The sequence below is a fragment of the Sparus aurata genome, chromosome 2 (assembly GCF_900880675.1).
Source record: "Sparus aurata chromosome 2, fSpaAur1.1, whole genome shotgun sequence".
In the NCBI taxonomy this organism is placed as follows: Eukaryota; Metazoa; Chordata; class Actinopteri; order Spariformes; family Sparidae; genus Sparus; species Sparus aurata.
Genome location: NC_044188.1, coordinates 16,131,339 through 16,147,298, shown reverse-complemented (window position 1 = coordinate 16,147,298; position 15,960 = coordinate 16,131,339). Strand labels below are relative to the sequence as shown.

The following is a 15,960-nucleotide window of genomic DNA, read 5'->3' as shown; positions in this document are numbered from 1 at the left end:
CCCCAAGTAGTCAGAAATCTTAAAATAATACTTGTGTTTCACAAGTGACATTTTTCTAATGATTAGACAAAAGTGAGCACAATGGAAGTTAATGGCATGGAGATAACTGGGTAGTTTCCAACACTCCTTGGCTCATACATGCATGCTTCCCACGCCAACTCTCAAGAAAGCTTATACCAAATTATGTATGAAATGTTTTGAGTTTTTTTATTTACTGTTCAGAATACAAAAAGAAAAGCGGCAGCAATAATTGGGGTGATCGGGACTCAGATAGAAAAAGTGTTGTGGTGCCATCATTACACACAGTATGTGGGCCAGATGAACGTATCTGGTACAAATGTGCTGTCTGGGATGGACTGAGGCTTTAGGGCTTTTGCGCAATCATCATCATGCATTAAAAAGGAAATAATGTACATGAGGACAAGCCTTGGAAAGAAAAGAGAAAAATATCAGGGAAATCCAAAAAAGTAGTAGTGAAGTGGACGGCAGGTGACGAGGAAGAAAAAGTGCCAGTCAGGCGGTGACTGAGCCTTACAAACAGAATAAAGAGACAGATGGTTGGAAGTGCGGGACTCTAAGGGCGTCGAATAGGCAGTGTGAATCTGCTATAACAGCCATTAGCACAGACAACAGCACCTGGAGCTGGAGTTTTAATCAGCTGTAATGACACATCTACGGGATCCTCTGAACAATGTGGACTGCTGTTACCATCTTTTGGGGCACATTGCCAGTGAGCTCACAGGCCCCAGAAAAGGGCCATTACTCAGGGGAAATGTCTTTTGCTTTCATCTAGCTACCCGAGAGGACGGTTTTATGCTTTATAGGATGTGTGCGCAAGTTTTGGAAAACAAGCAAAAGTTTTCTGCAAGTGTATTCAACAACCGTAAAAAAGATCCCTAAGTACGAATATTTTCAGCCTCCCTGTGTTCAACGCGGTAATAAAGCCAAACATGAAAACCTAATGGGAGTTATGAACAACCACATACTCTACATGATGTACTGGTTTTAGTTTCCTCTGTTCTGTAATATTCCAAACCCCCCTTGAGTACTGTGGTGCAGTGCTAAAGTCAGCCTCATCAGTATCCCTCAGCAGGCCGAGACAGCAGTTACAGAGTGAAACAGCATGCTCCTGCAAAAAGGAGGCGGACAAGTGGCTAAATCAATTTTCACCTACATTTCACCTCTGATTGGGTGACTGATTAGGTCACACATCACAGTTCACACAGATGCTCTCACTGCTTCCGTTGTTTGATCACTTTTAATTTATCAACTACACTTTTTCATGGTGTGGGGTGATTTTTCAGTCAAATACACAATTCTTTCTCAGGTTCGACCTTGACTGACAGTTCAGCTTAATTTCTATGATCTATGATAACATATTTTCGTCAACTAGAACAGTGTGGTGACTGTCAATGGCTACAGATGAGACTGAAGTTTATTGTTGCACTCATAACATCAATAACTGAACGTCCTCACCAGGCAGAGCAAATCTCACTTGTCTGAATGACTGGAGGGGTGATACTTGAAAGGTTGGTGATCAAACCAAGCAGATGGGAAAGGACCTCTTTGTATTCACATGCACTGCACAGCCTCTGCAATGACCGTCAGAACATCCTACACTGAAAGTACACATAAAATGCAAACAGTTGAGTTTAATAGCCAGCTAAGCATTTTCAAAACATCCAAGACAAGCTATGTTTAGAGAGGCGAAGTCTTGCCACTCCCAGTGTGCCTAATGGGACCGTATTTCAGAAAAAATGTGGTCAATGGTGAAAGACAAATACACTTTTGATCCCGTTTGAATTTTGCCATTAATCACACGTATGATGTCGATTCAAAACATTTTTTTTTTTTTTATGTCAAGAAAGTCGCAGCCTAATCGCGCCACCAACCTTAACGGCACAGAAAAAGTAGGTCATAATCAAAACAAGTCTGGCCATATTGACAGCTGCAGTTACACAAAAGCAATGTCAGTCAGTTTTGCAAGCTAGCTAATCTACAGGGCTCTGCGGGGTTTTGGTGATTGGTTTCTGCGAATGTGTTAAATGAGAAAATGTCATTCACGTGTCTGTCGGGGTGTGTAGTCTCTCTAATTACATGTTTTCAGTCTTATACTTGATCAGTTTTATGACAAACTGGGTCTTTCATGAGTTGACAAACGTTGTATGTATAATTCATGGCACAATTCAAACAGGATAAAAAAAATGATTTGCCTCGCTTCAATAATTTTTTTTTTTTCCTGAAATAAGGTCCCGTGGCGGTTCACTGGAAGAGAGACAGATTTGCCTCTCTATAATGTCAAATTGTGTCAAGGTCTGATATTGTTTTATCTGAGGGTTGTGGCATTTTGGCATCGAATTTCAGCTGGATGAACAATTGGTACGCATTTTTCTATGCAGAGACACCAGTTTGATTATGATACTTACAGCGGCGATCAGAAAGGCCTTCCAAAATTTTGCATCACAAGCAAAATTGCAACCGATGACTTAATCCTCAAGGGTCAAAGGAAATTGATCTCCCCATTTCACTGCTTGACACCTCGGCCTACTTCCTGCTGTGTTTCCAGAGCCCGGATTATCCTTTCATGTCTATTTTCATGATGCATCAGAGAGAGAAGCAGGTTGAGAGCAGCCTTTTGCCTTCAAGTGACATTAACACTTGGGTAGCACATGCTGAATTATTAAAGATGCCACACTTTACATTTCTCAGGGGATACCTTCCTGACATGATGTGACACCTGCTTTTAAGACTTTTAATATACGTGGATATGATGTATGGGAGATTAAAAGACTGGCTCTAGAGAGTTTCTGAAAATAGCTATTTCATTGTCTAAAAAAATAAAATAAATGATACATTTCTAGGAATGAGGAGAATAATTCTGGTGTTTGTGTTAGGCTGTGAATCAGTAAAACTTGTTTTCTGCTGCAAAGTTCTCCAGAGTGATGACCGCTGTGTTCTCCTGCTGCTGCTTTGTGATGCACGTCATGAGGTTCCTCACTAACCTTTAGAAAATAGATTGGGGGGGATCTGATGTAAAGAAAGTGAGAGGAAAATAGAAGAAGAAGAAGAAGAAAAAAGAAATACAGAGAAAAAGATAATAAAACATTTTACTAAATGACATATCAGCCATATATCAGTGACTGTTTTGTACCCACATGATGATGGTGTCCACCTGTAGACCAGTAATGAAGTCAAAATGGAGCAACAATATCTCTCTTACTGTGTGATTGTCTGAAAACCCAATCAGCAGCGGCGCAGATATTATCAGACATACAGATAATGAGAAATCACTTGGGAAACTAAATGTCATATCTAAAACTGTGTCCCAAAGCCATGATATACAGCAATTCTTGAAATCTCATTAAACAGCGGCGGCAATTAGACTGACAATCACAAACATATGGCCCAGGGCTGAAGTCCCTCCATTGATTTCATTAAGAGGGACACTGTGAAATGCAGAATCCTTTTTGATCAGGTTGGGAGCGGGTACATGAAAAAGTATCGTAATAATTTGGGTTATTTGTTTATATACTAGTATATATCTCACAAGGTGCATGTGACAACAACAAAAAGAAATGTCTCGCATTTGTACATGTTGCCAACAACCGCTTCTCTGAGTACAAGGCCTTCTTTCTGTACTGCAACATGCTCTGATGCTAGCAAGTCAACAATGGACTGTCTGCTGACTGGGCTCGACATCAACATCTTCAGGTTTTCATCTGAAATCTAAAGAAAAACGGGGTATGTGTAAAGAATGACTTCACAGGAAACAGTACTGTCTTGTGTTCCCAAAGAGAATCAAACCTGTGTGTAAACAGATTAAGTTGCTATACTTGCGTTGATACTGACAATATGCTTTTTTTGCTCACATGGTAAAAACACACACACGTTGTGAATATCCGTGAAAGCAAATGATCACAGTTGAAGTGCTGCAGCCCACATAGATTGTGTGATTCAGAGACAGATAAAGGCTCGACAAAATAGAAGGCTTGTGTATCACATTGAGAAGTTGTGTAGCAACAGCACAGTGCCATAATAGAAAATCGTATTAGTATTTCAATCTTTTATTTTTTTTTTTATTTCCGATTACCTCCACGAGAGCAAATTGCTACCTGGAAAAAGACAGAAAATGAAGTGTAATTCAATTATTTACATATCATTTCCACAACCAATAACCCTCCGTAATCTTAGAACAGACACCCACAGCTCCTGGCTGTCTGCAAGAGGCAAATAAACTTGGTGGCCTCAGCTGCCTTCTCTTCTAATTGACTTGACACTAACAATATTTTTAAAGTATATCCATACAAAATTATCTCCGTACAACAAAGGATGGAAACATAATTGAAACTACAAAAACGGAAAACGAGCAAAAGTGTCCAGAGTTATGGTCAAATGCTGTCAGTAATCTCAGACACAGGTAGCAATTCATCTCCCAAGAGCAAGTGGGCATTTCATTAAATACGGATATTAAGTAAACCAGCTGCAGCAGCAAGGTCTTGCTTTTTAGGGGATCAAAAGCACTCCACTGTCACTGTAGCTGATTAATGAGGAAGTTTATTTTAGTGCAGTTATGTATAGAAAACAAAGCAATGAAGGGGTTAGGGTGTTTTATGAGCCTACATGTAATGGTGCTGATACTTCATCGTAATGCTCTTTGCCCACCGATTTATCTCCATTCGATGTCAGTGCCGTGTGTAACAGAGACACTTGGTCATCAGTCACATGTTACCAGAGAAGTCATCCATTATCCCACAGAGGTTTTTGTAATATACGTATCACTGTCGATTCTGCCCTGAAGATGCTTGTACTTGCTGCTACTTGCTGGAGGTTGTAACCTGGTTTCCAATCCTAATATCTGTTACATGTTCTAAAGAATTTGAAAATCCATTTTTCCACTGCTTTCAATCTAGGGCAGCTGTAGCTCAGGAATTAGAGCGGGTTGTCCGGTAATCGGAAAGTCGCTGGTCCGAATCCCTGGCTCCCCCAGCTGCATTTTGAAGCGTCCCTGAGCAACATACTGAACCCCAAATTGCTTCTGATGGGCAAACTGACACCTTGCATAGCCACCACCACCAGTGTGTGAATGTGAAAAGTGTTGTAAAGTGCAATAGAAGTCCATTTCTTCCAAAAACAAAAGCATTTTTCGCACTTTTGTAGATGTTTATATGTTCAATACCTGAGACCAACTTACATCACTTTGCCAGACTTTTTGCCACTTATGACTCTTAAACTGTTGCCTCAGTTTTTTTTTTCAACCTGAACTCCATTTTTCCATATCTCCATGTCCAGGTGACTAATGGGGACAGCCGTTGTTGAAATTGGTCCAGTATTGAGCAAGAAATATTCTGGCTCAAAACGCAGCTTCCCTCTGCTGCTTCTCTGATGTCTGCCCTCCTTCTCACTCCTCTCCTAATTTTTTCCCATCGAACATAATTAATTTGGACCAAACCAGAGTTGGTGATTGTTGGAAAGTGTTGCAACAAATGAAGAGTTTATTTTTGTTTCTGTTGAGTTTTTAATTAAATGTGTTTCACAGCGACAGAAGTCCTTTTTCTGTAAATGGAGCCAGTGGCTTTGGTGAGAGCAATGGCGACTGACTGTGGTGAAGCAAAGAGCATCTTTAAAGGAGACATATTATGCTCATTTTCAGACTCATAATTTTATTTTGGGTGTCACTAGAATAGGTTTAAATGCTCTAATGTAAAAAAAAAAAACACATCCATTTTCTCATACTGTCCAGTGCTGCAGCACTATATTCCCCCTCTGTCTGAAATGCTCTGTTTTAGCTCCTGTCTCTTTAAGACCTCCCCCTCCTGAATACCCAGCCTGCTCTGATTGGTCAGCTCAAACATGCCTGAGCTTGCACCGCTAACAACAACAGAGCTGCTGTGTGAAACCAATCCTTATGTGTCAAACTAGGTGCTTGGCATAAATTCTGCAAATGTGTGACATGGTGATTTGGTGTGATGTTACATATAACTAAAGGTGGGACTACTGTTGAGGCATTTCAGGAGCAGAGTATTCTGTGGGAGAGAGGAGCTTCTGTTGATGTGGACCTTGACCTTTTTAAAATTCAAGATTTTTAACATGCACAAGAACATAATTAATCACTAAAGAAAGGAAAAAATGAAAAAGCATCATAGGCCCCATTTAAACAAAGAGGTCTATCTTTGAGGGGGTCCTTTACAAAATTTGATCACTTCGTACAACAATCGAAGCTTGTTAGGGGCAAACACTTTGGCCAGAACAACAGTACTTTGGTGGGCATTTGTCCAGAGCGATTACACTACAGCCAGTTTTGAGGCTGTCAGCTGCAGCAGAAAATAGGGTCCAGGATGAAAAATACTGGAGTTAACCTTTGAGAGTTTTAAAGAAAGGTCTGGGAAAAACACCAAGACAAAACAAGTTGCTCCTTGGTATTGAACTTATATTGTCCCCCAAAACTAATAGCACCTTTCTATAGCAGTGCCGTGAACTGAAGAGTACCCCTTCAGGTTTTGATCAGGACATGCAACAATGCACTGCCCTTCTTTGCCACCTGGCTTACCTCTCTATCGGTCACTTTCATCAAGCTTAGACAGCCACTTCATTGCACCTTTCTCTTTCGAGACACTGGGTTTCGAGCTTGAACAATGAGAGTGCTAAGAATCAACAGTGCGGGGAGTGTGTGACAAGTTAATAACGACCTTACTGATCTGACACGTAGGACGCATCATTTGTATCTTGTACCAAACGGCCTATCTTTCTGGGACAAAACACAGAAGCTCTTTTCTCATTTCAACGCTCATCTCAATCTTCAGTGTGATCATCTTTTCCTCTTTGGGCTATCACACAAATAACCAGAGACACAGAGATAGAGAGTGAGAGAGAAGGGGAGAACGATCTCTCTAGTTTAGGACAACATTGTCTCTGTATGCCCCTGTCTCTGGGTCCATCTATCAAAGCTCCACTGAGAGCTGACAGCTGCCTCTCCCCCTGGTCTCCTTACCTCTTCACCATGTCATTGCTGCTGATGATACTAAATCCATTGTTGAGCCTGAAAGGGGTCCGGCCTGTACCTGTTAGAAGAGAGGGCAGATTGTGTAAGAAGAAAGAAAGCTATATATCATCACCGAGTAGCCTCAAGGTTTAAGAGAAACACAACCCATCTCCTCTTCAAGTTCAGCTTGTGTTGCTCACTGGTTTACAGTCAAGGGCACGAGAGGAAAGTATAAAAAAAATATGTTGAGCGAGTAAGGTACGGTGAGGAATGGTCTACTTTCCACAAATAATAAGCCCGGGTATACAGAAAATAGAGCAGAGCAGCGGAGGGGTACGTTCAGGGGGGAAAGCTTGTAATGTCAGCCCTGCTGAGATCCTTTCAGTTGAGAGTTATGTAAGTTTTGCCCTTTTCCATTGAATGGCACTGTGAGACAGGCATTATATCATTTGACAGTACACTTATATTCATCTAAATGAAGAAAAAGGATGTTGGATAAGAAATGTTTGCCATTCTGCAGTGGACAGCCAGTGCAAAAAAATATGGTGTACTGCAGATTATAAAATGTGGATTTTGGTTTACTGAGCCACAAGCTTCAAGCTTCAATCCATCAGCTGCGTCGGCCTTGACTGTACATGAAGCTATACAAGACTTGTATGAGAGCAGCAACGGGATGCAGCATGAACTAGAGCAGCGGTCCTCAATAGGCGGCCCCCGGCCGCATCCGGCCCGCCGGCCTCCTGTTTGTGGCCCCCGAACTGTTATTCCTTCACCATGTGTTTTGGTTGGGTCAGCACGTGTACACCGGGACTCGTCTCCATGCCAACGATACACAGACGGGTGGGTCACTCACTGCTGCGAGAGCAATTTTTAAGTTTCACTTTCGTTTTCGGAACAGTTCGCGCATCAACATTTTGCCGGTGGTAAGAGATTGAATATGGCGTGTTCCAAAGTAAACTGCTACAATAAAGCTGACAGTGAAAATCGGCAACTCAGAGAACATTGAATTTGAAATTCGTGTTCATTCTCCCTCCAACCAGGACAAGGTCCATGGATCTGACAGCGCAGCGCTAGCAAATACTTGCCCTTACAAAACTTAACTTTTAAGCTAGTTTCTTCATGGTAGTACACCCATGATGTCACGGACGGGGAGTTTCACAAACCATAATTACATTAACACCAACAGAATACCCAAGAGTCATTGCGCCACAGTCCACAAGGGGCGTTACAATATGCCAGGAGAAGCTGTGATGAAGATTTCCAATTTGAAACGGCATTATGAGATGAAGCATAGGAACTTTGAAGAGACATTTCCTCAAATTCAGAGATAAGCACAACACAAATAAATGCACTGAAATCGTCATATCAAGCTGCAAGCAGGATTCTTGTCACATCTATGTCACAATGAAATAAAATAATACATGACTGAAGTGATGGACACAATGTTTGAAGGCAAACAAAAAGAGGAAATATTCAACTATGTATTTTAATGTATGTTAAAATGGGAATTACATTTTATTTTAGTTTGTATTTTGTTGTTTAGAATGAAAAGGACATTTTGTTTTGAATATTACAGTATTATTGCATGTGGCCTGACCGACCTCAATACATGGACCTTTGAGTCATTGAAAAAAATCTTTGTGGCCCTTTAAGATTTGTATTTGAGTACCCCTGAACTAGAGGTTCTTCATTAAAGCTTATTCTTTAGCTGATATATAATAGAATAAATACTCCAGAAGAGGGCCATTGACCTTGATGAATCACACTTCTGTTTTACATTAGCTGTAATTTCTGACTTTTGGCAAGAGCTTTAAAACAGTTATGTGAGAGATTTAGAGTTTCAAAGTCATTTCTTGGGTTGAAAACATTTACAAAAATGTCAGCACCTGACAAAGACTGGGTGAACAACCTGTGAAAGTAACTGCTGGCTGTATACAATGCCCCCTTTTTCATACAGTAGAGGACAAATAAACAAATATCAGTTTGTTTTTCAACCTGATAAAATCATTGTCATGGAATGGAACCAAGTTCACAATTCTGCTTTCAGCCCTGAGAAGAAATCGGGGTTGCAAGGACATGTTTCTGCTGAGCATGTTCGGCTCGATGAATCTATAACCCATCTGAAGTAACGAGCGCTGTGCTGGACCTGAGCTAAGGCAATTAGATATGATTTGTCCACTCAAGTTGTTGTCCCCCTCAAGTCTTTTGAGTGGTACCTGTGTGAACCAATGTTCCTTTTCGACTAAGTTTTACGAGACCTTTTTCTTGATCAGAAAACACGGAAATTCTGAGTCCCCTGACAACAGCGCTCCTTTGCCCTGAAATATATATAAGCATGTTCCAGGGCCCCTGTCCATCAAGAGGAGCTCGGGCGAGACCATCATAAATCTACAATGCCAGCAGACAGGTACTACCATTCACTAGCTCTAAATCTGACAGGGCTGATTGCAGGTATACCACTGAGGTTATGGAATAGACACCTGCTATCACAGGTGTTTCATTAAATTGCACCCAAGACAGCTCCAGAAGGCTTAATAGTGTTTATTGTCATTACATAACAACATCCCTCTATATCAGCTTTCAACATCAAATACATCTGCCTTCACAGACCTGTACCGACACATAATTCTATTAGAATATTTTATGAATTAGTCAAGTTTGTTTATAATAACACTTAACTGATGTAATAGCTGACACTGCAGGTTTGGAACAGCCCACTCCGCAGTTCAGCAATCACATTACATCGACATTTGTACACCAAGGAAATGTCTGAGTCTGCTTATTGAGATCAGAAACGGTTCCCAAATCAAATTATACAAGCTGCGGAGGTTTCTCTCATCAACAGGCATTGCAAAAATAGTGTGCGACTTGTGTTATTGATCTGATAATGGGACAAAAATACAAAGAATTGTTCTGTGCAGGATTTTGAATGCAACTGATAAAGTGTCATATTATAGGGTGAGGTAGTGACATGGAGGTTTAACTCTTTCTGGAGATTTGCTCACTGTAACAAGCAGATCAAGTTAAGAGAAATCAGTGTTGGACAGCATTAGGTCTCCCCTGCTTTCCATTGTCACAGAGCAAGAAAAGACACACTTTGTTTTTGTAGCCCTGCATCATCTTATAGCCTAAGATGTACTCTGTGAGCACTTAAGTACTGCATTAACTCTCTTTTTCTCCTTCAGGTCTTCTTAACCATCCTAGCTTGAGGGCCATTTGGCCATAGAGACGGCAAATAGCTGGACCAGTGGAGCAGGTTATTGAGGCAGGAGTGGGCACAAAGACATTGAAGGAGAAAGATAATTGTGCCAAGCATCTCCCGAAAAGAACAATCATCCACAGTCAGTAGCTGCTTATGACAAAATCTCAAATCCCCCGAAGTGGTCAAGGGGCACCTGGCTGGGCCTTGACAGCTTATCCAGCATCACAGGGTGCTGTTCTGGCCGTCCCATTTCGCTTGTCAAACTCCTGCATCTCATTTATTGCTCTCTTTTTCTCTGCTTGCAAATCTACCTGGGTCAAGCACTGAATGCAGAAAAACAAAGGAGCTAAAATAGGTGAGAAGAGGACGCAGGCTGTGACCTGACAGAAATGTAATCCATAGCAGCAACTGTCACAGATATAAGTGAACTGAAAGTCTCCTGTAGTGCAACGGCACTGAGATGCCCATTATGTTTCAGAGCTGAAACAATGAGTCGATTAATCAAGTAGTTGATCAAAAGAAAAATCAATTGACGACTATCTGGATGATACATTAATAGTTTCTGATATTTTTCAAGTGAAAACATCAGACTGGTTGCTGCAATGAATGTATTGTACATTTTAAAAGTTGAATTTACTTTAAAAAAAGGAAAAAAAACAATTACCTCCGACTTACCCAGTAAAGTAGACAGGTAAATCTAAGTTGTCGAGCTTAAAAGTTTGGACAACTGAACATATTTTGTCTACTTTACCCGGTAATTTTGAGGTAATCGATGACCTCAATTTTTTGAAACAAAGTCACTTTGTCAGATTTCACAGTGTCTTCTTTGAAATGTATTATCGAAAATAAATAGTGTTACTGTTAGTTTGATTTTTTATTAAAAATCATTTTTTCCAAATAATCTGCAGATCGATCGAAAAATAATCATTAGTTTTAGCTCTAATATGTTTTTACCTGGATGAATTGTTTTCAAAGTTATTTGTATACAACACCAAAAAAACATACATACTAAACACCATTATACTGGGCATAAAGTTTAAGGTCTTTGGGCCGGCAACAGCAGACTGACATGAAGCTTCACATTAGGTTGTCATGAAAGCCCTGCAATTAAATGCACTGTAGTCAGTGAGCGCTGCATTACTGTCAACCAGCTTAGCCAATGAGAGACCCCTCTACACTTCTGAAGAGCTCCAGTCTAAATCAATTAGGGTTGACTTTTCGCAACAATGATGGTGATACACGAGAGAGGGCAACTGTCACAAATGGACTTGAATACAGAAATGTTTTCGTGACCTAGACTCTCAAATAATGTCACCACCTTTCATCATCTTCTCCCTCGCGGGTTCAATCTTTAATATCTTTTCAAAGCAGTTTCTGGACTGAAGAGAGAAGAATAAGGTTCATCACTGGTTGTATGATGTGCTTCACTGGACTCTTTAAGCCACATGGAAATCAATAAGATTCTGGCCACTCTGACAGTCCAGTATCTCAGTGGCAAACTGTGATGCATCTCGCAATAAATTGACTGAATAAAGGCCTTCGACAGCAATCAGTGGTCTCATATGAACCAATTCTTCGATGAATGGCCCTAAATGCCTATAAAACAAATCTCACAGAAGATTGTTCAGCGACTAGGACTGCTTATATGCAGCGTGCATATACTTACTTCAACATCTTATTAAAATGATTCTCTATTCCAGGCATGCAACCTTCATAATGCAGCCATGTTACTGCTTCAGTTAGATGAAATGCCATGTGTAGCTATCTGTAAACAAGAGCAATGCGGGATAAAAAAACAGGCATGATTAGATGTAATGAGAGGTAATTATACTCACCTCATTATATTTCTTCAACGCCAGATATGCTTTCCCCATGTGTAGGTAAGCCTTTATGCACCGCTCATTACACTGATGGAGAGAAACGAACGATTATGGGAGTGCATAACAAATCTACATAATGGTGATGTAATGCTTTTTGCATTGATAACACAAGCGCAGTGGGAGAGAAATGCTCAATCTGAATTTAAGAGACACACCTTCTCTCCAAAAAAGCTTTGTGTGTGTTACAGTGATATGATCGCAGAGGACCATTTGCTCTACACTGCATATTTCTCCTTCAAAACTAAAAGGTAGCCCTTTTCAATGAGGAGAAACTCAACACTATTCATATTTGTCACAACGTCCTTTGTCACAATGTTCTCCCAGTCACAGTCACTGACGGCCTCCCTCTTCTTTCCTTATCTGAAAAGGAATGTATTGCTTTTAATGACAATGACCTTGCGTGAAACCAAAAGATTCTTCATTCACAGTAATTGGCGCAAGAAAGAAGCTCTGCTTCGATTTCTTCTGAGGAACAAACACATCGTCACCTTTCTCTGAAATCAGGGATCAACTCACTGGATTCAATTCCAAAAGCTGTTCCTACATCACACACAGTGTGAAAAGATTGTAGATATTTGCTTGTGCTCAGTTGGCGTACAAAGGCTGCGTGTACTTTAGTTCAGCCAGGCCGTCGTAATAATACTTCACAGCACTTTCATAGCCTTCTTGAGCTGAACATAAGCTTTATTCCCCTAATCTTTGAGTGCTGCAGTGACACAACACATAAACACAACACACTGTTATCCCTACGGAGCGGCTGTCACAGAGAACCATTCGCTCCCAACAACATCTTTAAGGAACAGAGAATCACACACCGGTTGACTTTATCACTTTTGCAATCCTCTTTACTCTCCTGTCTTCGGCGTCCTCTTCCATCATCTCCATAAATTTATCTGGTCAAAAAAAGAAAACCTTTTGAGCGTGAGTGCTACAACTGAGAGAAGGAGGGAACTGTAAACGTACATGGTGTAAAAATGCCCACTCTAAGGTCTTTCCTTTTCAGAGATTTGTCACGCATTTCAAATGATCAAAATTGACGTCAGAAAAAAAAAAAAAGAGGGTTGTGTGTGTCCTCGAACCCAGCACTGTTTGTGCTGACAAAAACTGTTTTTAAACCAGGCTTTGAAAGGCATCTTTGGTAACTATAAAAATCCCACAGTGGGTGAGAACTCTGTGTAGCTGTCAATACAAAAACGTCTTTGCGATAACATTTTTTGGATTGTTGAAGTCCAACGTAATCTCAAACTTTTCTTGCCGTCTCCTCAGCCTCGAGCACAAAACAACATTTTCATTAACTTCTCATGGAATAATGGACAGATATTGATGAAATCAATCTGGCGTGCTGTGGACAGAGATTCTCCAGGGTCTGGTTGGGAACAGAGATTTCCAAAATCTAGGTCACAGGTCATCAGGAGCTATTAGATGCACCTGTGGTGTTCTCCCTCAGCTGACTGCAATCAGTCAGCGAGGAGGCTACATGTTGGGTATGCAGTTCCTGTGCTCAGATGGTTGAGTGTCTCCAGGGAGTCCACACCATAGTGATCTGAGTTGAGTGCATTTGAAATGTTTCTTTTGGCCGGTTAAACATACATTTTGTTTCCCCCACTTCACCTTTGGTTTTGTGTCCAGTCCTTTTGCTTGTCCAACGTTTTGATAGAATCAGTGGCTGGTTGTGGGAAATTTTATTCCCACAGCAATCAATTTGCATTGACCCTTTCTGTGATTTGCACAGTGTTTTGTTAGTTTTCCCAACTCTGCGTCCCCTGTCCTTCAGGTTTTGCCTCCTGGGGAAATCTAATAAGTGTACTTAGGTGGCTGGTATCCAATTTCATTCAGATCCAAATATAACTCCAAATTTTTTTTATTTCTCGCTTTATAGTCAACATCACATATTATGGTGCTGGGACTAAAATGATGTATATTCATGAGAAAGTAATGCTAGCTGTCAGGGTCACCACAGGGATTTCTTTTTATACAGATGTCCTGCAGAGCTGGCTCCCACTTGTATGGCTTCTCCCACATTGTCCAATGTTTAATTGCACATGTCAACAGTCTAATGCCTTGTTGGTCTAAACCACAAACATGTATACTTAGATGCCGCATTGACTCACTTGGCCGTACGTCAGTATCGCTGCCATATTAGATGTGGCAGGTCTTCCCTGTGAACAAATACAAGCAGACGTGAAAACAGAGGGTTTTCTGAATAAAAAGCATTAATATTTGCCTTTAAATAATTTTGATAAATTGTTATTTATATTCACTGATTTAATATTCATTTAAGTACTAAACACACTAACATACCACCCACTCAGCATTGTAAAAGACCTCTGAACAACCAAAAGCAACATGAACATGTCAATCATGTCCAATCATTAATTTCCTCTAATCCACAGCATTGTCCTCCTCACCATGACACACTGACAGTTTGATAAAGGAGTGAGGAGTTCATTACACACCTTTTGTCAACCTCTGCCAACTGAATATAAAAAAATAACACAAGCATGGGGGTGACTAAACTGGTCTTACTAGCCAGGTGGAAAATATAGTGCAAAATGTGGTCACCCTTGGGAGGAAAACATTTACCCACTACCGCGTGTGGTGAGTCACCAACCTGCCAAACAGGTGCCGTTGATTAAAAAATCTCACTATGCCTCAGGAAAATGTCATGTCTGCATGAAACTTAAATGCAGCCACACAAAGAAACGACCCCAGATGTCACAAGAATGTACTTAAAGTATAATGAAAATCAGAGGAAGCGTAGGTTTGGTATATAAAGAATGAATGAATTGAAAAATTTCTACATCATGTTTAAAAGAAATTAATGAGTCAACCTGAGAATTTGGGTGTGTCATGGTCGAGGATGCAGCTGATACAACGCCAAGTGGAGTGCAACTTTTCTATCTGTGTTTGTTCAGGCATGCTGCTCGCTTTGAAATTACACAGAGCGCTGAAGTAATGTATCATCAGGCAAAACATTTTCACCACGTACAGCTGCATTTGTACATTTTTAGTGATGACATCTTTTAAGTTCTTCAGTGTTATCCTTGAAAAACCGGATGCAAGAGTATGTTTACTGCCGTTTTGTTGGTTTGACTCAGAGAAACTGCTCTTTCACACGGGGACAAAAACAGTAAATCGCTTCAATTCAGTGCAACCCTAACACAAATAACCTCACATGGACCTTTCCTTCTGCAGACTCTGTAAAACGCAAAAAAGAACGATTAAATTAATGTTCCTTCGTAGTCACTACCTACATGTTGATGTAAACCATAGCCCATCTTGAATAACGAGAGGGGCGTCTTAGGAAACGCAACAAGAAAGTCTGTGTTGTGCATATGTGAAAGGTAAATGGACATTAACCGTATATAGCACCTGTCTGGTCTACTGACCGCTCAAAGCGCTTTACAACACTTCCCATATTCACATGCACATTCATACACTTATGGAAAAGGCCGCCATGGTGTCTCGGAGTATGTCCAAGCTCAGCCATTCACAACCACTTTAGAAAAGCCAACGGAAGCAATTTGGAGTGTGTATTGTGTTGGCGCAATGGTCAGACAGATAGACAGGCAAGGATGTGTTCTCCATCTTGGGTGACTTTGTGTGCCTGTCTTTCCCATGGAAGGATGGAGCAGTGGGGGTTTTTTGTGTTGATTTCTGTCGCTCAAGGTTAATTCAAAGCAGAAATGTAGCAATCAGCTTCCTCTATTGCTTTCGAAGATCCTTCACTAGCTCACTGGAAAAGGTTTTATGATATATACTTTACTGTTTACATCATCATCATAGCACTAATAATCGCATATGTTGTTATATACACATTTAAAGCGAAACTCTCGCCAAAAAGCAACCGAGGCTTTATTTGGGATTGAATATGAGTCAAACCTTCGTGTGAAAGCATA

The 15,960-nt window shown here is 40.6% G+C and overlaps 1 long non-coding RNA gene across 1 annotated transcript; it reads right to left on the bottom strand.

Moving 5' to 3' along the window:
* Positions 1 to 7,018: 7,018 nt before the first annotated feature.
* LOC115566635 (uncharacterized) lies at positions 7,019 to 14,211 on the bottom strand. Its single transcript, XR_003981061.1, has 3 exons — positions 14,173 to 14,211; positions 12,017 to 12,088; positions 7,019 to 7,058 (listed from the first exon to the last, which is right to left on the bottom strand). It is a non-coding gene; the product is annotated as an uncharacterized LOC115566635 (long non-coding RNA).
* Between the last annotated feature and the right edge of the window lie 1,749 nt (positions 14,212 to 15,960).